Here is a 25,759-nt window from a genome sequence, read left to right on the forward strand (position 1 = left end):
TGGATTAGCAAGGTATTGTTTTATCTGTGTTAGACTCTGATCACAATCATTTTTTTTGTCATATTTCACACCTTTATGTACATTCTTTGTAAAAGGTTGTGATCTATTTTCTTGTTGGGAGATGGATCTATAAATGGACTGAAGTCTTTGTTGTAAGCCCCTCTGACTGATATTATAGGGTGGAGGCATGTCCATGAATTCTTGAACTTTCTCTAGATTGACCTTGATTCCTTTTAAAAAGATAGTATAGCCAAGTAGTTTCCTAGAAGTTACAGCAAATGCACATTTATTGGGGTTGAGTCTTAGACTAAATTTCTCTGTATGATTTAGGATTGGTCCTAAATATTGAAGGTGAGTGCTAAATTTTGTGCTCTTAGCCAAGGTATCATCGACATAGTCATCCATCATCTTATGCATCATATCATGGAAGATTGTAGTAATTTCCCTTTGATATGTGGCACCAACATTTTTTAGACCAAATGACATTACATTCCAACAAAAGGTTCCCCATGCACAAGTTAAAGGAGTCTTTTCCTGATCTTTTGGTGCAATTTTAATTTGATTATAGCTAGAAAATCCATCCATGAGTGAGTACATTTCATATCCTATTGTCATATCCACTATCATATCAATATTGGGGAGTGGAAATTCATCCTTTGGACATGCCAAATTTAGATCTTGGAAATCTGTACAAACTTTGATAGAATTTTCATGCTTGGAGATTGGAATAATGTTTGATATCCATTTAGTGTAGTTAATAGCACAGATGAAACCAAATTTTAGAAGCTTTTCTAGTTTAACTTTAGCAAGTAATGAAACATGAGGATACATTTTCCTATCAATCTATTTGACTAGTTTAACTCATTATGCAATAGATAAATGATGCATTATGAGATCAGGGTCCAAGCCTAGTGTGTCTATGTATTTCCATGCAAAATTTATCTTTTTCTCTTAGAACAAGGCAATAAATTCCTCTCTTTCTTCTATAGATAAAGATTGTACAAGATGTACATCATGTGAGGTTGTTCCTCTAATCCCAAGTTGATCGGCTATGTTAGTTCTATCAACATTGATGATATTTCCTAAAAATGACTAGGAAGCACATCAAATATCTCATCCTTAGGCACCTTAGAGATGTTTTCACCTTTGGATACATCTTTTATTTTTACAATTTTTGGTTTTGATACTACCATAATGTGATTTTCACCATCAGACCTTCTATTTCTTTTCTTTTTTATTGTGTGACTAAGATATTTGATGTTAGCTTCAATCATGTTGGCAACCTATTCACTAGTGGAAGACATTACATGTTCAACACCTTTTAAGTAGTAGGCAAGAGTATAGTCATTCTGGAATGTAGGGACTTCACTAGATGCATTGAAATTCCTATCTATAAGCTTAGGATAGGTGAGTGAAAAAGATGTGGTGAGTTTGATGGCATTCATAGTGTAATCATCCAATGCTCAGATGAGTAAGTTGAACCCTAGAGTGGCTTTATCTGCAAGTGTGTTCAAATACCTTTGAGTTCTAATGTCATTAACCGAGGAATCGATGCCACTAGTTAGATGTGACTCATCCAACTTAACCCTAGATGATTCACCTACTTCAAGATCATTTTCATAAACATGAACTTGATCTATGTCTTTCTCTATAGTTGCCTTTGAGAAAGAGCCAAATTCATACTCTTGAGAGTCTATGCTACTTGGAGGTAGACTATATAATTCCCCCATAGTAATAGGGAGTCATTCTCCTTTATCATCTAGATTTTTAAAACGTTTCTCAATGACTAAAGCATGACTTGACTCTCCTTGTTCCTGTTGGATAGGGGAAGAATCAGTGGTGTTCTAACATGTGGTACAAAGTTATCTAGTTTTGCAAAGAATTTAGTAAGATCAATAGTAATTAGATAATTATAAGGATCATCTTCATGATCATCCACCTTAGTTTGTGAGTCATGATTAGATGAACTTTCAAGTTTTTGTAAAAGCTTGTTAATCCCTAGATGGAAAGGAATCTTCTTGAAGCCTAGACTGGATGTATATAAAGACCTTCTAGCTTTCATTTTGATAAGATGAATTAGAATATTTCTTTTGTGTCCAATCAGACCATTCCCCTTGTAGCCAAATAATTTCATGAGTTTATGACCTAGACCATAATTTAAGGGAGTAATCTCATGAGACTATTCTGTTAGGCCAATTGGAGTTTCCTCTTTGTATATCCATGAAGCAATGACCATGTTTTCATCTTCCTCCTTGAGAGGTATAGTAGCTTTAACAAAGATACCATTGTAATTCTTTTGAGGTGACAACACAAAAGTTCTTTTCATTTCAAATAGTCTCCCAAAATGACAAGGAGACTCAGGAAGAGATGTCAAAGATAGAACTGGTTCTATGTGATATTCAACCATCCTAGTTTCTTTCAACTTGAGCAACTTCTTGATTTGTTTCAACTTATCATCATAATAATTTATAGATTCCCTATTATTAGGTACCAAGCTTTTAGTAGATTATAGCATGTTATAAGTGTAACTAGTATTTGCACGTATGGTAATTTTAGAGTTGTGAAATGGAAACTTGACACATTGATGGTAAGTTGAGGACACAAATTGTATTTCATATATCCATCATCTTCCTAGTAGGATGTTGTATGCTAATGGTATGTCAAGGACTTGACAAGTAACATCTCTTCCTACATGAATAACTTGGAAAGGAAACACAATGAGAGCTAAAGATTTATGTTCAACTTTATCATATGCCTTGATGGTTATCCTATGATGAGGATCAATGGACTCTTTAGAATAGCCCAATTGTCTAAGTGAGACAATGTTTCAACCAACTCCATTTTCAAAGACCATTTAATGGACACACTTCTGGTGTATCATGACTTCAATGTGTAATGGTTGGCTATGTGGATGACTCAATAAATTTTCATCCTCCTTAGAGGACATATAGTGAGGTGATGTCAAATTGCATACCATAGATTGGAACCTATCAAGATCAATATCTTGAGGTACATTTTCCTCAGTGAGGGCTTTGTCAAGAATATTCCTATGAGCAGGTGAGATTTTTAGTAATTCAAAGATTGTTATTTGACCACTTGTCCATTACAATTGATTGAGGATACTATAGCTAGTAGCCATAGAAGATGTTGTAATTTTTGTCCTTTTTCTGATTGGACCAGCAAGAGGTTTGTCTTTGTGTTGTTCTAATAGAGGAATGGAAGGCATAGGGTCTTTGAGTACTATCTTAGCATGAGAATGTGTAACAATGTTGGCACAAGATTTTGATAGTTCTCTTTCATGTGTGGTGGATGTAGTGCCCCTTAAGACAAAAGGCTTCTTATTTTTAGTGTTGTCTTATTTCTCTTTGATGGTGATGATGTCACAATATCAAAAATCCATACTTTGAAACATGTTGATCACATCATCATCATTAGAGTATGTATATTTAAACTTGTTATGAGCTTTCTATTTAAAATTTTCTCCTTTCTCATAGTGTGGGAATGGATCCTTTAAAGCCTTGTGATCCAAGTTCTTATTATGTCCATCCACAACAATTTCACCATCATCAATTAAGTCTTGAACTTTGTGATGTAGGTTTATGCAATTGTTGGTTTTGTGACCCTTTTTCTAATGATATTCAAAAAATGTAGTTTCATTCCACCATGAAGGTCATGGTTTTGGATCATAAGGATGAGAGTTATCCAATGGAGAAATGAGCTTGTTTTGCAAAAGGGTCTTATAGACCACATCCAAAGGTTCACCAAGAGATGTATATTCTTGTTTTTTGAGGTGTAACCCAAGATGAGTTCTTCATTTTGTTTCCAAATGTCTTGTTGTCAGGAGGAGGTTTGTCAACATTCTTAGATGCTTCAAAATTGTTAGTAAGATTTAAAGTTAGTTTAGCAGGTTTAGGCATACTTGGACTTATCCTTACTAGAACTTGATCCTTGTTTAGTATCCTTTTGAAGGGTTATTGTACCCTTTTTGACCATAAATTCCTCTATTCAAATAGCTTGTGTGAACATGTCTTCAAAGGTGTGTTGACCTTGAAGTTGAAATTTATACCCAAAGTTAGGTAAATGATTATTCATGAAGATGTCAATTTTTTTTGTTTCAAGAATCTTTCATGAATATTTGGTGTACAGTTGTCACCACCTCTAGAGGAATGTGAGGAAATGTTCCCCAACTTTCTATTTAAGCTTACAAAAGTCATGTATGTTAACTGGATATTGTATGTTGTGTGAGTAATCTTGAACAAATAGGTTAGTAATCTCATCAAACATTTTGATACCAGTAGGAAACCATAAAATTCATTCCATGGTTTGACCACCTAGACTTCATGGGAATAAATGCATAAGATATGTCTGATTGTGCATGAATTCCATAGACAAAGCACTAAATTCCCTCAAATGATCTTGGGGATTAGATGTTCCAAAGTATTTATCATACTTGGGTAGCTCAATGCCTTTTGGAAAATGAGCCATGTCTAAAATCTTGTCAAAAGGAAATGGACAAAGAGTGTCTAAGGTGTATGTTTTTGTAAGTTTGTCCTTATCATACATCATTTGGGCTAACTATTCTTGCAAGATCTTTAGTTGTTTTTGCAACTTAGAAATTTCAGTTTCGTCTTCATGTGTTATGATTTTCTCAGCATTAAAATGGTGAGGTATTTTTTCTCCTTCTTGGACAAGTTTGAGAAACTATTTATCTTTCTCCTCATTAAGCAAGATTTCCATGACTTTCTGAAAGTGTTTATCCTTGCAACATTTTTCAATATCTTCAGGGGGTATCTCTTTGTATTCCTCATTCTCATCAATGAAAGGTTCTTTATGTCCTTTATTCCTTTGGTGATCTTGTTCTCTACTACACTCTCTATTTTCTTGGTCTTTTTCAGCCATTCCAAGAATATGATAAGTTTTCGTGTATGTTTGTCAAAAAGGTCTCTAGAATGAGAATTTAGTTGTATTGTTTGGAGATATATGTGCTTTTCTAGTTTTAGGATCCTCTTGATACAAGGGATTCCTGGTTTGTTGTAAGTTTATGGAAAACATTCTTTGAACATGAGGTGGTCTAATAGGTGAGAAAGATCATAAAGATTCTTCACTAGATTCACTAGATTTAGACCATTTATAAACTAGGAAGTGACCTCTGCCACAATTACAACCCTTATCTCTATCTCATCTAAGTCTATGGGGATGAAAAATGTTTCCACTCCTTGTTTCAATGATCATAGACAATAGAAAAAAATAACACCTAGACAAGGACCACACTAGAATGTAGCCTCAAAGTGAGATAAGAGTGATTTATACCTAGGTACAACTCATTTGAGTAATGGATGAAACAACCAAGAGTTGTGACTATCATGAAAAAAATTATTATGAACACAAAAGGATAGAATAAGATAACTAAGTAAGGAGACTAGTTCATGTGTAGATCGCAAGTTGTCAACTAAGAAAGAAGTCAAAGTTGGACATTGTTGCAAATAGAGGAATGACCGAGTGTTCTAGACATAGATCATAATTGGATCAGATTTTGAAGAGGGAGCTTAAAATAGCTCATTTTTTTTGATAGATTTTGATAGACTCGTGCAAGTAAATGACCCTAGGGTGAGGAAGTAGAGACAAACAGGTAAGAAAACAAAACTAAAAGAGTAGTTTTGATAGTTTTATGACAAGATCCTGCATGAATATTCATAGAGAACCATATGATAAAGTATAAAGAACTAGGAAAAGTTTTAGAACAACAAATTTGAACAAGTTTTCTTTCATGAGGAGTTGCACAGAGCCGTATGAGGATTTGACAGTTTGACTTTAAAACGATAGAATTTCGGCATAAATTGACAATGTTTGGTAAAATCTCATGCTAAAATTCATAGATAGTCCTGTAAAGAACTACAAATAACATTGCGATGAAGTGTAGAAAGAGAGTTTTCTCACATGAAATTGCACAGAATTGGACACAAGAAAAAGGATAGTTTGATAAGTTTTTACTAAACTTGAAAATATTTTCAATAGTTTTGATAGTTCTAAAGAGAGGATTGTCTGTGTTTACAAGTTTTAGGCATATATCAACATATTTTTCAAGTTTTGGACATCATTTTGGTTTATAGTAGATAGTTGTTTTCAGACACCGGAAGCAGGCAGTAGTTGCAAACAATCCAACCGAGGAAAAAGAAACTTGGAGGGATGGGGGAATCTTGAGATTTCGTTTGTTTGAAAGATTTGGACAAGTTAAAATACTTGAAGAAGAAATTCTTTATCCCTATAACCAAAAATGGTAAAGGAAGAAATTTTTTTTTCTAACTTATGTGCATTCTTTAACCTCACATAGTTGTGTCACCTTAGTAGAGGGCACCCATGTTTTTGGTTTATTCTAAGGACTCAATAACATATACACTAAATAAGAACCCTTGTGACAGGGGTCAAGTGCATATACCACCTTCCGAAATCTAGGTACATGCCTATGGTGAGCATATACAAGAGAGATTCTTACCCCTCCTTGCACAAAGATACTGCTCCCTTTTAGAGGTTAACCAAGCAACAACTATCTAAAAGTTTTTACTTGGCTTCTATTCATATTAATACCAATGCAATAGGAAAAGCCTCCTCTTGATATGTGATACTAGGAATAAGGAGAAATAAACTAACATAGCTTTGGAGTCTTTTTATCTACAAATCTTCTTTGTTAGAGTGAGTTGGAATCAACAGAAAAAGTTGTGTGCTCACTTGGGTCATTCCTAGAGGTTAGATTGCTCTAGAAATCCCTCTAAAGGTTGACTTAGATTAGTGGCTTTGATTCAAGGGTCCAAGGTTTTGATTTCTTGCAAGAGGAAAGAGCATACTCATCTACCTCATCAATTTACCCAAACATGCAGAACATGTTCATCACCGAGGTATCTTACCAATCCTAACTTTTGTTTTTCCAAGACTTTGATCCACTAAAAGGAAACCATGATCTATTCATAGAAAGCATTTCTTGGGAGAACCACTAACTTTATTTCCTCCCTTAGGTACCATATTCCAAAGGCATCTAGGTTTTTGATTTACTCTTGGGCATCACTTTCTAGTAGTAAAGAGCATACTCCCTTATTCCTTTTTCTAAAGCCCTATGAAGTTCACAAGCCCTAATAAAATATGTGTAAGAAAATAGTAAAATAACATGACATTTTAGTGGATTTGAATATATTATTTGACATGCATATCTTCAAAAAAAGGTCCTATAATCAAACTATCAGTATTGTTTAAGATTTTTTAATAGGGTGTCTTTGATAGGTGATTTACAAATGACTATTAAGTTGTTGAAAATGAGAAACCAAAAATAAAATTCTTTAGAAACAACCATCGGTTAAATAACCATGATAAAAAAAAATCTAAAAACTACATTTTTCCTTTACTAATACCAAATTTTGTGGAAAATTCTTCATATGCTTGTGTGAGAAAATGGTGTGTATTACATGAGAACCCACACAATTATATACCTTTTCATTCGACGATGTGCAGAAAAGGGAGCAAAATCTTATTTTCTTCATGTGAGAATGAGATTTTTCACATGAGAAACTGGGGGACTATACTAATGAAAGTGAAAGAACATTAAAAAATTGTAGAATAAAGAATAGATGAGGCCAAAAAGTTGATTTCTTGGCCACCTATTGGGCACCAGAAATGTGAATGGGAAATGTGGGCCTTTGTATTCACACACACTTCAACATGATCATTATTTGGAGAATCATCCTAGAATAAACATGGAGTTGTTCATCCAAAATAACCAACAGGTTGATCTGTTGCTTTCTAACTAGAATCATTTTGCTATTCACTCTCAAATCGAGAAGCTAGCAACCAAACACCTAGAATGAAGGATTTTAAGCTATATGAGATATGCAAGATTAATCTAAATGTATGCATGCTTAATCTAAGAATAAGAAAGAATAATTAATCTAAATTGATGCATTATTAAACTATATAAGATTAATATGCAAGAATAATGAAAACTATGAATGTAAATGAAATGAGTAATCAATTCAACATAAGTTTGATACTATTCATTTGCATCCTCCAAAATATGGAATTCGAGGCTTCTTAAATAGAATCCAAGAATTTGATCAATGGTTGAGATCAAATTGAATGAATGGTTGAGATTTGAAGAAGATTTAGTTAGAACAGAAAGTTTCCTTATGAAAATTTAGTTAATTGATTGCTTTTGATTGGAATAATGAGTTAACTAATTTAATTCCTTTTCTAATTACAGTCAACTCAAAGTTTCCATTTTTGAACTGAAGAGAGAACATTGGAGAAGATATTTGATATAAGGAAATTAAATATGACCTCATAGTTGAATATTCTAATGAATTGAATAATTAAATTTAATAATTAGAATGAGGATATTTAATTTAATTAAATATATTTAATTCCTCGTGTATATTAGCTAAAGGGGTGAATTTGATTTAATTAAAGTGCTAGGACTTATAATTAAACTAATTCAATTAAAAGGTTAATTTAGCCAATCCGATAAATATTCAGGAATTAAATATGTAATTAATGTTGAATAGGGATTTTTTGCATTTGACACTTAGGTCAAGTAGAAATTATTTGAATCAAGATTTCCTAGTAAAATAGGACTTAGAGTTTATTAAATAGACAAGAATTGGTTTATCATGGCAATGTGCTAATTTTGGGGTGTTACAATATGCACAAATGTCAAAAATGACTTGTAGACTCTAAATGTTTGCATAAAGAAATTAAGGAAGGTCATAGATGAAGGAAAGAAATTGTATAGACAATGTACAATGTATTACAATTACTTATTAGAGTCTAATAACCTAATTAAAGGTAGAATGATTGAGCTTCAAACACTCATTAATAGATTGTAGTAGCTAGATGTGACCATTGAGGACATTGAAGCAAAAATGGATATAGTTCATAATGCTATTAAAGGTGTTGAAATTGAAAAGGAGAAGGTGATAAAGAGATTCTTTGTCCTTATAGAATATTTTCCCCTAAAGCTAGCATTTTGTAGAGGTGATTGGAGGAGTGTCTTGCAACAAAGGCATTCTATGACAAATTTGCCTACATAGATTTGGGCATACTAGAAGTTGCATCATATGCATTATGCACACTTATTAGTATATTATATACAATAAAAGAGGACTCAAAGAAGGAGCTCGAGAAGATGAAACTTGGTTTTGTAGATTGTATATCAAGAATCTCAAGTTAGTATAGAGTAAGGTAACACAAATTTATTTTGATTGTATATTTTGGATGCCTTTGTCATTAATGTCAAAGGGGAGAAGAATGTAAAGGAAATTTTATATATTTAAGGGGGACCTTAGCTATGTATATAGGAAATAATTGTAAGAGGAGAGATAAGGAATGTAATGATCCATCAAGACATGAATACAATTATCAAGTTTTCAAGGCTAGTTTTAAGTAGTATCCTTTTGTATTTATTGTTGTTTTATAGGATAGCCAATTTTTACCAAATATTACCATCAATGGTAAAGGGGGACATTGTTGGCAATATGGTGAGGTATATAAGTGAGTAATATCATTTATGGAAACATATATATTTTGGTATTTCATTATGAAATTAGAGATATCAAATTGTCTAAGTATTGAACAGTTTGCAACAACATAGAGATAGATTCGGTATGTACACATGATAGAGTTTGAGTTAGCTTATGTCTAGTTGAGGACTGATTATTGAAAGAGTCAAGTTGATGTGTGCTAGTATGCATATCTATATGGATAGTAAGGAATTAGTTATAGAGGAATTGCGAGTACAAGTAACTAACATAATAGAACAGTAAAATAAATTATACGACTTACACAATTATTTTGGTAACAAAATAATTACTTAACTAGAATGGTCTATCATCCTAGATGTTAACCTAATAACTAGCCAAGAGTGCAAAAGCTTCAAGGTTGAATGATCAAGATTTTTGATAATTAGCAAGGTATAAGTAAAGATCATATCTTGCACAACTAAATGGAAGCAAATATGTGATGCAAGTTCTATTGTGAAGGAAGTATATGTGATATGAAAACTTTATGTGATGCAAAATCTAATGAATGATCAAAGAAAGTGTGAATTACAATAGTGAGACAATATCAAGTATGTATATCTATAGTTGTGAAGAAAATTATTTATACATTGCATGTTAGGGTAATGGGCTCTTCTTGCATACATTGTAATTGTTCTACCAACTCCTAACAGGATTGAGGCTTTTGATCGAGCCTAGACATCTAACAAGAACTCTAGGCACTATATGTATTTGATAGACTCCTAACAGACTCAAGATCCTTAACAAGATTATTTTATTTACTATATCATTTTGTGGGTACCATCCCCACAGATGATTTTCCTTGGCCAGGGTTTCCCTAGTTAACAAATAATGATGTCACAAGTTGTCTTTGTGTATGGTTTTGTGTACTGTTCATCATTATTGGTTTACTTTCATATGCATGTTTCAAAGTAATTAATAATATCTAGCAATGGGTAAAATTTTGTAGAATATTGATTCACCCCACTATTTCTAGCAAGATTACACAACTTGTACTACACATGAGGCAGCTAATCCCTTGTCACAAATGCCGAGGGGAGAGATAAATAATTTTCCAAAAATCTCCCTCTTAGCATTACTTAATGTTCTAAGGATCCAAACCCATGACAAAGCTCTTGTACCACTATTTAGAGTGGGGTTTTCTTTGCACCAAAATATTGATCTATTAGTGTCTAATACAACAACTTGACCTACAGTACAGAGAAGAAAGGTAAGCCCTTGTCACAAATCCCAAGGGGAGAGATGAACATTTTTTCTACAACTACTACTTAACTAGATTTCCTAATATTTCCCACTTAATCACAACCAACTAATCTTCTTCCATCTTGCATACATTGAGTCTAGACACACAATCAATATAGAGTGACTTCAAACTTTGAACTCCTCTTCTTATCATTGAATCTCTATCATCAGATCATATTTGATCCCTTTATTAAATTCCCTTATTTACTTCATCCTTATCTTAGAATCTTATTGATCTTGATCCATATTTTCACCAAATGTCAACCTCAAATTGATTCTTCTAGAAATTGTTCATAGTTCCCTTTCTCATTTAACATTGTACTCACTCAATCAATATTGTTCATTCCTCACTTACTTAACATATGCCTAGTGACTACTATGATTTCTTGGTGACTACTATTCATTCATTTACTGACCTAATTGTCTAGCTTGGTGCAAATCATTATTTCTTTTCATTTCCACTTCATAAATTATTTCTTTTCTTTCTAACCAAAGTAACTTTCTTGAGTATCATCTCTACACTTAATCAACTCATGTAATCAAATCAATATTATCTTTCCAAAGTATAACTCATCAACTACCCATTGAAATCCACATACTTATCAAGACTTCCTTTAATTTTCATTTTCTTCTTCATCATTCAATAATCATTATCTTTAACACCCTATTCAACACTATATTTTTTAGATGATTTAACACCTTACTAAATTAGCATAATGTCTTACCTTTTCAAGCTAGACATCAATGCCAATATAACAATTGATCTAACTATTTCACATACATTATACTATCTCTTATCTTCAAAATTATTAGTTGGAGCTAACAAGAACAATTCTAGTTTTGAAGATATTGAATTTTTATTTATTTTGGAAAAAGGGTAAAAAAAACTTTGAGCTCAATTTTGAAGCCTCTAGAGGCTCATTAAGGATTATCTTTATGCAGGTTAACTATATTTGGCAAAAGCTTATTTTGGGAATTTATTCATTTGGGCACAAATTGTTATAATTATTTCTTGGAAGTGCACTTTAGTTATATAACTCTACCAATAAATTTTCATGATAGGATCAAGTTTAGTTATGAAGTTACTACATTTTTCTATTTTAGCAAAGTCATACAAAAATTTTGAACTCAATTCTAAAGGATATAGAGGCTCTGAAAAGGGTCAAACCTTGGCGCGAGTGACTTTTCTCACTCAAGAACATATAGAACTTTGTGTCCTTTACAAAATATGGTAGTTGTTGGAGTTGAGGAAAGCCAACTCCGAAGACGCCCAAGATCACCTGCATGCGAGACCTGTCAAAGAGAAGCCAAAGAGAGGAAGAGCATGGAGCAAGGGAAAAACCCTAAATGGACATGAGAGCCAAATATGCAAACAAAATGAAAATGTATTTACAATGTGCAATATGATATGTGATGTTATACAATGAGGGAGAGCCCACTTATAAAGAGCTCATGGAAGCTTGTAGAACAAGCTAGACGGTGGTAGAAGATAAGATTGACAACTAGAAGGGAACAAACTCCCGTGTTGTCAACAACTAACCACTACATGCATTAAATAAAAAATATTAAATAAATGCATGACCTAAGTAAGCTTAAGAAAATAGAATAAATAATTAATAATTAATTATTTACTCTAACACCCCCCCTTAAGTGCAACTTAGGGAAATGCCTTAAGCTCACAAAACTAAGATGAAATGCATAATGGGTCCCGGCAACAAGGCCATTTTAGGTACCCAAGTACAATGCAAGAAAAGATGCAACCTCTGTAAGTGAGGAAAGAGAGAAAACCACATGGGAAAAACCCTCCCCCAAAAAGAGGTAAGAACCTAGTGAAGAACTCAAGAAGTCTCCAACTAGGGAAATTGTCCCCTAAAACAGGAACAAGAAGTGATCATGAAGAACCAACATCACTGAAGCATGAAGAAGCTGCAAAATCTGCCAAAATGCTGATCTGAAGAACCTCAATGGAAGAAGGAGGCACAAACTGAGCATGTCTATATGGTAGATGATCCATCTCACCGAAATGCATAGGTAGCCAGCCACTGCAATCGCCTTGTATATAAGATCAACCACTGAATACATAGTTCACACTATTGAACCATCGAACCATGGATGCATTAGAACAATAGCATAACCCTCCCTTAATGTAGACGGGGTGTGATGACAGGCAACTGAGAAGGTGGGCCAAAATCTCCTGCAAATGAACCAAGAACGAGGAGAGAGGAAAAGAGGTATAGACACCGATAAAGACACGGTCAAACTAACTCTGCATGGGGCTAATGTCATGGAAGGGACACTCACTTGACAAAGGGAGAATGCCTAAAACAGCAAACAATAACCCCCCCCATGGTGCTTTATGAAAATAGTGCAAGTACAACTGACTCAAAACAACATTCATGATTCCCGGAATGCAAAAGTGACACTTTATCTCAGTGTGAAATAAAAAAGTGCGTCAAAATGATAGCTACAATGATTAGTACTGAAAAAGAGCTGCAACAAAGAAAAGTACAGCTGAAAACAAAGCAAACCATGCTAGGAAAATGATCCTCAGGCCTAAAACACTCAAAATATCCACCATAGAGTGAAAATACCAAAATTATGATAGAAAGAGCAAAAGCCAAAAATGAAGAAAAATGACCACATTTCTAAAAAGTACATAGAACCAACTTTCCATAAATATAAATTTTTCAGAAAACGGGCATGGGACAGAAAAGATATGCATGCCAGAGTCAAAAAAAGACTTTAGACTTTGACTGAAAAATAGGCAATAAAAATGCATCAAATCCTAAAAATAACTACACCAAAATCTCCGTCTCAGAACCAGCTTTTTGGCGCTTCTTTCAGATTGAAAAAATACCTCCGTATGCAAAAGTTATGGCCAAAAAACCAAAGGTAGGTCCAAAATGAAATCAAGAGAGGTGCATGCAAGGCCTGATGACACAGCGTTGACGTTAGCATTTGACGGGAAAAAATTTGACGGCCCGTCAACCGTTGCGACAAAAAAGAGTGCCACGTGGCATGCCATGTGGCAACCACATGGAAAAAGTGCTGACGTGGCAGGGTGACGTGGCGATTCCACGTGGCCAGGTGCCACGTGGCGCCTAGGCAATGTGTCACCCCTGCAGTGGTTGCAAACGCTGACAGAGACTGCTGACAGAGTGCACAGCTGTCAGAGCCGAGGACCTGGCGGAGGTGGCTACAGGGGTGGCGAGACTGAGCGGTGGCTGGGAAAACTGAAGCGACGCCACTACGATGGGCGGTGCGGGGTTGGCCGGCCGGTGGCAGCCGGGCCAGGGCTGCCCAGCGGCAGCTCAGCTAGCTGTGGTGGCCGGCGAGCGGTGCGCGGGTGGCCGCCCGATGGCACACTGGTGGTGACCCATTTTAATAATTTTATTTTTATTTTTTTTGACCCTGCATCCGTACGATCCGTACATTAGACCCTGGAGGCTTCAAAAAATTCCCAAAATTGCCTTGTGTCCAAAAATAACAAGCTTTATATGAATCCTGACTACAAACGGCCTTGTGGATCCAATGGTGATGTACGTTTGGGCTAAAACTGCTCCAAAAATTTGTTGATCTCCTGATTTGAAGAAAAATTGCACAAACAAATTAGGGTTTGTGACTTCAAATCATGGCTTCAAAATTTCTTCAACGAAGTAGCAACAGGAAAGCTCTGATACCATGTTAGAGTTGAGGAATGCCAACTTCGAAGATGCCCAAGATCACCTGCATGCGAGACCTGTCAAAGAGAAGCCAAAGAGAAGAAGAGCATGGAGCAAGGAAAAAACCCTAAACGAATATGAGAGCCAAATATGCAAACACAATAAAAATGTATTTACAATGTGCAATATGATATGTGATGTTATACAATGAGGGAGAGCCCACTTATAAAGAGCTCATGGAAGCTTGTAGAACAAGCTAGAAGGTGGTAGAAGATAAGATTGACAACTAGAAGGGAACAAACTCCCGTGTTGTCAACAACTAACCACTACATGCATTAAATACAAAATATTAAATAAATGCATGACCTAAGTAAGCTTAAGCAAATATAATAAATAATTAATAATTAATTATTTATTCTAACAGTAGCAATAGCCAATCAACTCAATATTTTATAAGTTATTATTTTAAGAAGTTGAACCTTCAAGACTCTAGTCAGTTATGCAAGGAAATTGAGTTGTTGGACTCTAAAATGGAAAGATTTTAATTTCCATAATATTATAAGAGAATTAATTATGCCATTGTTGAAAAAAAATTAATACAAGTATGGTAAATATGTTTCAATCATTTTTTTGTCACTAATGTCGACACTGTTGGGTATGTGCAAGATCATGGTGTACCAAACTATGGCCTTAAGTGGCAGTGAAAAATCAGCAAATCAAGTTTATGTCAACTTGACACATAATTTTGAAGTGGTTATGGACTTTATATCAAAAAGTTGCAAGAAAATAATTTGTAGAAAATTGAATGTAGTTTCTAAACTACTAGGCCTTATCAGGAGAAAAAAATAATTGATTGGTCAAAAGTTTGAATTTTAATGCAGTACTAAGAAAATTTCAGGGCGAAAATAAAAAGTAGGTGTATGTCTGACCACCTTAATCAAAATAAAATCATAATATTTTTTTAATATAATTATAGATATTAAAACTAGACTCATGCCTAGATGTGACGCATATTTTTTGATATTTTTATTCCAAATAAATAATTAAATATGAATTTTCTACCAAAACTTTTTTGGATTAAAAAAGTCCCGTGTCTGACCACCCTAACTAATAGAAAATTTGATCAAATTTTTTTTTTTAAATTTTATTTTTTATACTAGGCGAAGTATAGAATGTGATGCAACTTTTAGATTTAAAAAATGTTATACCGTTTGAAAGTTATAGCTATTTTTCATTCAGTATGTCAATCAGCACTTTACAATAATCTTCATTGATAATTAACTAATAAATACTTATCGAACTCAGAATTTGACAAAAATTATATTGATGGAATCTAAAGAGGGATATTAAAAAACCCATTTCGTTTCATTCAATTTCGATCAAAATAACATTGTCAGACGGCTACCCGAAGTCTGAGTATCACTAAAACTCTCTATAAACACGTCTTTGGGGTTGACTGGGCAGGCTTGGTAAATACCAAGCCTGATCAGATATCTGATTTCAAATCGGATATCCGATTTGACATTGGATATCCGATTATGGCTCGGTAGTCAAATTCTAAAAGTCTTCAAATTTTAGAGAAAAATTCGATTTAAAAGTTCTAGTTTTTTATTTTTAAATTATTTCACTTATATTAATATGTAAAGGCATATTTTAATATATTATATATATATATATAATAACATAATGTAAACATACAAGATATAATCTAGTAATATATAATAATATCTTATGTTAATCTTATTACAATCTATAAATATAATATATTATTATTAATTTTACTAAATATAATAACGTAATTTATATATATATAAAATACGTATTATATATTATTATATTAATATGTATGTTACTAATATATTTATATAATAATGTAATATTTTTATTAAATATAATAATGTAATATGTATATGTATATATATATATATATAATATTATATTGATATGTATATTATTAATATATATGTATATTATTAATATATATGTATATTATTAATATATAAGAGTCAAAGAGGGTCATAGGGTGACCTATGACCCTCTTTGACCCATTAAACGATGATATATGTCTCTAGGGGTCCTAGGAACTCTACGGACATATGTCGTCCTTTAATGGGTGAAAGGGGGTCCCTTTGACTCATTAAATGATGACATATGTCCCTAAGACCCCCAAGGACATAGCCGAATCATTCATATCAGTCAAATGGGGTCATAAGGTGACTTATGACCCCCTTTGACCAATTAAACGAAGACATATGTCTCTAGGGGTCCTAAGACCCCTAGGGACATATTCGAATGGATATTATGGGTCAAAGGGGGTCATAGGGTGACCTATGACCCTCTTTGACCCATTAAACGATGACATATGTCTTTAGGGGTCCTAAGACCCCTAGGGACATAGTCGAATCATTCATATGGGTCAAAGGGGGTCATAGGGTGACCTATGACCCCCTTTGACCTATTAAATAACGACATATGTCCCTAGGGGTCCTAGGACCCCCAGGGACATAGTCGAATCATTCATATGGGTCAAAGGGGGTCATAGGGTGACCTATGACCTCCTTTGACCCATTAAATGATGACATATGTCCCTAGTGGTCCGAGAACCTCTAGGGACATATTCGAATGGGTAATATGGGTCTAAGGGGGTCATAGGGTGACCTATGACCCTCTTTGACCTATTAAATGATGACATATGTCCCTAGGGGTCCTAGGACCCCTAGGGACATATTCCAATCATTCATATGGGTCAAAGAGGGTCATAGGGTGACCTATGACCCTGTTTGGCCCATTAAACGATGATATATGTCTCCAAGGGTCCTAAGACCCCTAAGAAAATATTCGAATGGGTAATATGGGTCAAAGGGGGTCATAGGCTGACCTATGACCCTCTCTGACTCATTAAATGATGACATATTTCTCTAGGGGTCCTTGGACCCCTCGAGACATATTCGAATTGTTCATATAGGTCAAAGTGGGTCATAGGGTGACCTATGACCCCATTTGACCCATTAAATGATGACATATGTCCCTAGGGGTCCTAGGACCCCTAGGGACATATTTGAATGGGTAATATGGGTCAAATGGAGTCATAGGGTAACCTATGACCCTCTTTGACCCATTAAACGATGACATATGTCCCTAGGGGTCCTTAGACCCCTAGGGACATATTTGAATCGTTCATATGGGTCAAAGAGGGTCATAGGGTGACCTATGATCCTCTTTGAACCATTAAACGATGACATATGTCCTTAGGGGTCCTCGGACCCCTAGGGACATATTCGAATCGTTCATATGCATCAAAGGGGATCATAGGGTGACCTATGACCCTCTTTGACACATTAAACGATGACATATGTCCCTAGGGGTCCTAGGACCTCTAGGTACATATTTGAATCGTACATATGGGTCAAAAGGGGTCATAGGTCACCCTATGACCCTCTTGACCCATTAAACGACGATATATGTCTCTAGGGGTCCTAGGACCCCTAGGGACATATTCGAATGGGTAATATGGGTCAAAGGGGGTCATAGGGTGACCTATGACCCTCTCTGACCCATTAAACGATGACATATGTCCCTAGGGGTCCTTGGACCCCAAGGGACATATTCGAAAGGGTAATATGTGTCAAAGCGGTTCATAGGGTGACCTATGACCCTCTTTCACCCATTAAATGATGACATATGTCCCTAGGTGTCCTGGAACCCTAGGGACATATTCGAATCGTTCATATGGGTCAAAGGGGGTCATAGGGTGACCTATGACCCTCTTGACCCATTAAACGACGATATATGTCTCTAGGGGTCCTAGGACCCCTAGGGACATATTCGAATGGGTAATATGGGTCAAAGGGGGTCATAGGGTGACCTATGACCCTGTTTGACCCATTAAATGATGACTTTTTTCCCTAGGGATCCTTGGACCCCAAGAGACATATTCAAATGGGTAATATGGGTCAAAGGGGGTCATAGGGTGACCTATGACCCTCTTTGACCAATTAAATGATGACATATGTCCCTAGGGGTCCTAGGACCCTAGGGACATATTTGAATTGTTCGTATGGGTCAAAGGGGGTCATGGGGTGACCAATAACCCCCTTTGACCCATTAAACGACGACATATGTCCCTATGGGTCCTAGGACCCTTAGGGACATATTCGAATGGGTAATATGGCTGAAATTGGGTCATAGGGTAACCTATGACCCTCTTTGACCTATTATACGATGACATATGTCTCTAGAAGTCCTAGGACCCCTAGGGACATATTCAAATCATTCATATGGGTCAAAGGGGGTCATAGGGTGACCTATGACCCTCTTGACCCATTAAACGATGATATATGTCTCTAGGGGTCCTAGGACCCCTAGGGACATATTCGAATGGGTAATATGGGTCAAAGGGGGTCATAGGTCACCCTATGACCCTCTCTGACTCATTAAACGATGACATATGTCCCTAGGGGTCCTTGGACCCCAAGGGACATATTCGAATGGGTAATATGTGTCAAAGCGGGTCATAGAGTGACCTATGACCCTCTTTCACCCATTAAACGATGACATATGTCCCTAGGTGTCCTGGAACCCTAGGGACATATTCGAATCGTTCATATGGGTCAAATGGGGTCATAGGGTGACCTATGACCCCCTTTGACTCATTAAACGAGGACATATGTCCCTAGGGGTCCTAGGACCCCTAGGGACATATTTGAATCATTCATAGGAGTCAAAGGGGGTCGTAGGGTGACCAATGACCCCCTTTGACCGATTAAATGATGACATATGTCCCTAGGGGTCCTAGGACCCCTAGGGACATATTTGAATGGGTAATATGGGTCAAATGGGGTCATAGGGTAACCTATGACCCTCTTTGACCCATTAAATGATGACATATGTCTCTAAGGGTCCTAGGACCCCTAGGGACATATTCGAATCGTTCATATGGGTCAAAGGGGGTCATAGGGTGACCTATGACCCTCTTGACCCATTAAACGATGATATATGTCTCTAGGGGTCCTAGGACCCCTAGGGACATATTCGAATGGGTAATATGGGTCAAAGGGTGTCATAGGTGTTGACCCATTAAACGATGACATATGTTCGTAGGGGTCCTAGGACCCCTAGGGACATATTCGAATGGGTAATATGGGTCACAAGGGGTCATAAGGTGACTTATGACCCTCTTTGACCCATTAAACGAAGACATATGTCCCTAGGGGTCCTAGGACCCTAGGGACATATTCGAATGGTTCATATGGGTCAAAAGGGGTCATAGGTCACCCTATGACCCCCTTTGACCCATTAAACGATGACATATGTCCCTAGGGGTCCAAGGACCCCTAGGGACATATTTGCATCGTTCAGATGAGTCAAAGGAGGTCATAGGGTGACCTATGAGCCCCCTTTGACCCATTAAATGAGGACATATGTCCCTAGGGGTCCTAGGACCCCTAGGGACATATTCGAATGGGTAATATGGGTCAAATGGGGTCATAGGGTAACCTATGACCCTCTTTGACCCGTTAAACGATGACATATGTCTCCAAGGGTCCTAGGACCCCTAGGGACATATTCGAATCGTTCATATGGCTCAAAGGGTGTCATAGGGTGACCTATGACCCTCTTGACCCATTAAACGATGATATATGTCTCTAGGGGTCCTCGGACCCCTAAGGACATATTCGAATGGGTAATATGAGTCAAAGGGCGTCATTGGGTGACCTATGACCCTCTTTGACCCATTAAACGACGACATATGTCCCTAAGGGTCCTAGAACCTCTAGGGACATATTTGAATGGGTAATATGGGTCAAATGGGGTCATAGCATAACCTATGACCCTCTTTGACCCATTAAATGATGACATATGTCTCTAGGGGTCCTAGGACCCCTAGGGACATATTCGAATCGTTCATATGGGTCAAAGGGGGTCATAGGGTGACCTATGTCCCTCTTGACGCATTAAATGACGATATATGTCTCTAGGGATCCTAGGACCCCTAGGGAGATATTCAAATGGGTAATATGAGCCAAAAGGGGTCATAGGGTGACCTATGACCCTCTTTGACTCATTAAACGATGACATATGTCCCTAGGGGTCCTCAGACCCCAAGAAACATATTCGAATGGGTAATATGGGTCAAATGGGGTCATAGGGTGACCTATGACCCTCTTTGACCCATTAAATGATGACATATGCCCCTAGGGGTCTTAGGACCCTATGGACATATTCCAATCATTCATATGGGTCAAAGGGGGTCATAGGGTGACCTATGAATCCCTTTGACCCATTAAATGACAACATATGTCCCTAGGGGTCCTAGGACCCCTAGGGACATATTTGAATCATTCATATGAGTCAAAGGGGGTCATAGGGTGACCTATGACCCCCTTTGATGTATTAAACGACGACATATGTCCCTAGGGGTCCTAGGACCCCTAGGGACATATTCAAATAGGTAATATGGGTCAAATGGGGTCATAGGTTACCCTATGACCCTCTTTGACCCTTTAAATGATGACTTATCTCTCTAGGGGTCCTAAGACCCCAAGGGACATATTCGAATCATACATATGGGTCAAAGGCGGTCATAGGGTGACCTATGACCCTCTTTGACCCATTAAACGATGATATATGTCTCTAGGGGTCCTAGAACCCCTAGGGACATATTCGAATGGGTAATATGGGTCAAAGGGGGTCATAGGGTGACCTATGACCCTCTCTGACCCATTAAATGATGAGATATGTCGCTAGGGGTCTTAGGACTCCTAGGGACATATCCGAATGGGTAATATGGGTCAAAGGGGGTCATAGGGTGACATATGACTTTCTTTGACCCATTAAACGATGACATATGTCTGTAGGGGTCCTAGGACCCCTAGGGACATATTCGAATGGGTATTATGGGTCAAAGGGGATCATAGGGTGACCTATGACCCTCTTTGACCCATTAAACGATGACATATGTCCCTAGGGGTCCTCTGACCCCAAGGGACATATTCGAATGGGTAATATGGGTCAAATGGGGTCATAAGGTGACCTATGACCCTCTTTGACCCATTAAACGACGACATATGTCCCTAGGGGTCCTAGGACCCTAGGGACATATTCCAATCGTTCATATGGGTCAAAGGGGTCATAGGTCACCCTATGACCCCCTTTAACTCATATGAACGATTCAAATATGTCCCTAGGGGTCCTAGGACCCCTAGGGACATATTTGAATCGTTCATATGAGTTAAAGGGGGTCATAGGGTGACCTATGACCCCCTTTGGTGCATTAGTTGACGACATATGTTCCTAAGGGTCCTAGGACCCCTAGGGACATATTCGAATGGGTAATATGGGTCAAATGGGGTCATAGGGTAACCTATGACCCTCTTTGACCCTTTAAATGATGATATATGTCTCTAGGGGTCCTAGGATGCCTAGGGACATATTCGAATCATACATATGGGTCAAAGGGGGTCATAGGGTGACCTATGACCCTCTTGACCCATTAAACGATGATATATGTCTCTAGGGGTCCTAGGACCCCTAGGGACATATTCGAATGGGTAATATGGGTCAAAGGGGGTCATAAGGTGACCTATAACCCTCTTTGACGCATTAAACGACGATAAATGTCTCTAGGGGTCCTAGGACCCCTAGGGACATATTCGAATGGGTAATATGGGTCAAAGGGGGTCATAGGGTAGTGATTTTGTGTTTAATCCATGCACAGGTATCAGATATTCGATATTATATCGGATATCCGATATTATAATATATATAATATAACATATATATTACATTTTATATATTTTTATATTATATTTTATATTTATTATATTAATTTACTATATATTATAATATAAAATATTATTATTATACTATATTATTATAATTTATAATATATTATACTTTTTTATTATATATTATATTATAAGATATTACTTTTTATTATTATATTATATTATATATATATATTATATTACATTACTATATATTATAATATATTAAATATTATATTATATTATTATAATATAATAGTATGAAAGATTATTTAATATTATTATTATTATTTTATATCAATAGTAATAATATTAAATAATATATCATACTATTATATGATTTTAATTATTATTCGGATATCTGATATGATATCGGATATCCGATAAGGCTCGGCTTAACCTTCCAGGTTTGGTTCCTAGATAGGTAAAAAAAAGTCAGAGCGGATTTTGAATTACTTTTAGGCGTCTTCAAACTCTCGTTTTTTCACATCGCCACTTTTTGGCACACCATGATCCTACACATACCTTGTTACTTGCTGGTAAGATAATTTTAAGTACTATCATTTATTTAATTGATGAAGAAGATTTGATCAAATGAGGTAATAATAGAACCTAGAGGAAAGGTTGAGTTATGATATGAAAAAGAGTACAAGGATTAGTTAACACAATGATATTATAGTGCATTGATAATCTACTTAAGGTTGCAAAGGTTGGTTATACTGAGTAAGTTTAGAAGAACAAATTAAACAAAGTTAGCCTACCATGATTGACCAAGTGGATAGTAGGTGCCAAGAAAATTTAGTGCAAAATGAGAAAAAAATTAGTTGGAGCTAAGAAACGTCAACTTCATTGTAAGCCAAGTGAAACAGTGTAAGCCAAGTAAAGTCTAGTTGATGCCAAGCACCAATAAACTTTAGTTCACGCTAAGTGTTTTCATAGGAGATGTCAAGCAATGCAGTATGTGCCAAGCATCAGAAATTAATTAATTCCAAGTGTCAACATTATGAGAAAGATCAAGAATTTGATGAATCTGAGCCAACAAGTTTGATTTCTTGGATTATGTGAACCATGTGGGAGATAAGATTGATGAGATGGTGGCACAAAATTCAAGATAAACTGTTTTGTAATGAATTCAAAGAGGATTGAAGGAGAAGTTTCTAGAAGGGAATGAAATAAAATGAGTGGTAGATTCACTAAGTCCTATCTAATCTAACCTAACCCTAAAGTGGACAAAGGAGGATGAACCTAAGGAAGATAAGGATTCTAGGGTTTTTGCTTCATTTAGTGACCTAAGATAAGATACTACATTAGAAAATAGAGCAAGAATGATTAAGGGTGTGGATTCTTGAAGGGTGAACAAGCTATCAGATCTTAAGTGTGTGAAAGCCACATAGAATGAAGGACTAAAGTAGAGATTTGTAATCTATAAATGAAGTTGTAAGTTGTTATTAGATCAAGCCTTACTATTAATCTCTACTAAATACTTTGGATTAAGGATGACCTAACAATCATTTGTAAATCCTTTAATAGGGTGACATTCCAAGTGAATGATCTAAAATCATCTAACAAGGCTCACTTCTAACAAGTTGATTGAAATCTTTTAACCAGGTCACATTTAACAGTGTGTATTGTAACCTTTAACAAGGTTGGGCTTTCACAGGGCATCACTTCAAAAGAGTGATAATGAGTAGCATGCTACGGGTGGTTTTTACTAAATTAGGTTTCTACATTAAATCATTGTGTCAAATGTGTTATTGAATCTATTATGTTTCATGTGTACATATTTGCAAATTGATCTGGTAGCAACCTACAAGTTTAAGTGATTGCATAATCTAATCGATGCATGAATGATGAAAATATTTTATGGATATGGGTTCACTAAGTTGTGAAAAGTTTTAATTGTACATTTAGACCTTGCATAACTAATTATTCTAAATAATTCAAAAAATTGGTATCAGAGCCATCTACTTAAGAGGACTATTTTGAAGGTACTAGAAGTACAAAGATCAAGATGTAAAAGGGAGAAGTACCCAAGCTTAATAGAGATAACTTTTTTGTATGGAAAAGTCCGATGAAGCTACAACTAGGAGTTCTTGGAGATCATTCATAATCTATCATTATTTTTTAGCATACTTATCCTATTGGGTCCATAGTTGTTGAAGATTTCAAAAAGAAGAAAGAACACAACTAGACAATGTTTGAGATTTTCTCAGCCCTAAGCTATGTCAAGTTTGATGATATCAAGGGTTGTGATATTACAAAGAAAATGTGGGATGCTCTACACACTATCTATGAAGGTGGCAATTTTTTTCTAAGAGCTAAAGTTGAAACTCTTAGAGGTAAGTTTAATGACATGAGAATGCAAGAAGGTGAGAATATTTCTCTATGTTCCTCTAGGATAAAAGATGTTGCTAATGCAAAAAGAGGAGCTACTGGTAAAATAGATGATGATAATTTACTAAGTAAAGTTTTGAGAATATTTTTTCCCATCTATGCTATTAGAGTTTCTATAATATAAGAATTAAGATTTATGCCAAGGAATGATCTAAATCTTGAAGGTCTAATAGGTAGGCTCACTTCTTTTGAGCTATCTAATTTTGATAATTATAAATCTGAAAATATGGAATCAGCTTTCAAAGATAAGTTGTCGTTGAAGGAATCTAATGAGAACAAGAAGAAGAAAAAGACAAAATATGTGTCCATTGATAGTGATAAAGATGAGGAAGATATAGATCAACTTGAAGCACTACTGACAAGGAGATTTCATAGAGGTTAAGGAAAGTTTAAAGGTAAGTTACCTATCATGTGTTTCAATTGTAATGAGGTTGGTCATATTACTGCTAGATGTACAAAGAAGAAGAAATACATAGGTGGTGGCAAGTACATAAGTAGAAGATATGAAGACAACAAAGAATAAAAAGACAAAGGCAAGAAGTCTTGCTATATTGCTGAAAAGGAAAAAAAAGATGGATCTGAAGATCATGATGATGAGGTGGTGTATGATGCAATGAAGGATGAATCTGATGAAGATGAGGCAACTGGACTAGTTTCTTCTGTGAACAAGAATGATAGATGGATCATTGGTGGGTGTTCACATCACATGACTGGAGATAAAAGCAAGTTCATTACCTTAAATTATTATGATGGAAATAGTGTAAGGTTTTCTAGTGATGCACCATGTATGATAAAAGGAAAAGGTTCTATCAATCTCACACAAAAGATTTTATGTAACAATGCGTACTATGTTGAAGGACTTAACTATAACTTGTTGAGTGTGGCACAACTAAATAGTTCAGGTTGCAAGGTTGTGTTTGAGAACAAAATTTCTAAGATATATGATACTGATGGAAAACTGATTAGAAAAGGTGATCAAACTAGAGGTAATCTATTCTACCTAGATATAGAGGATGCTACTTATTTAGTTTTAGAACTTGACAATGTGTGTCTATGGCATAACAGGTTATGTCATGTTAATTTTGATAACTTGGCTAGTATCAATAACATGAGAAGAGATAGAGGTTTTCCTATGTTG

General features: G+C 35.8%; 1 pseudogene; it reads left to right on the top strand.

Annotated features, from left to right (window-relative positions):
- LOC149554251 (uncharacterized) overlaps positions 1–25,759 on the top strand; it is a 170,764-nt pseudogene that overhangs the window by 28,784 nt on the left and 116,221 nt on the right.

This window comes from Cupressus sempervirens, chromosome 6 (genome assembly GCF_028749045.1).
Source record: "Cupressus sempervirens isolate cs-2001-9-10 chromosome 6, ASM2874904v1, whole genome shotgun sequence".
NCBI lineage: Eukaryota > Viridiplantae > Streptophyta > Pinopsida > Cupressales > Cupressaceae > Cupressus > Cupressus sempervirens.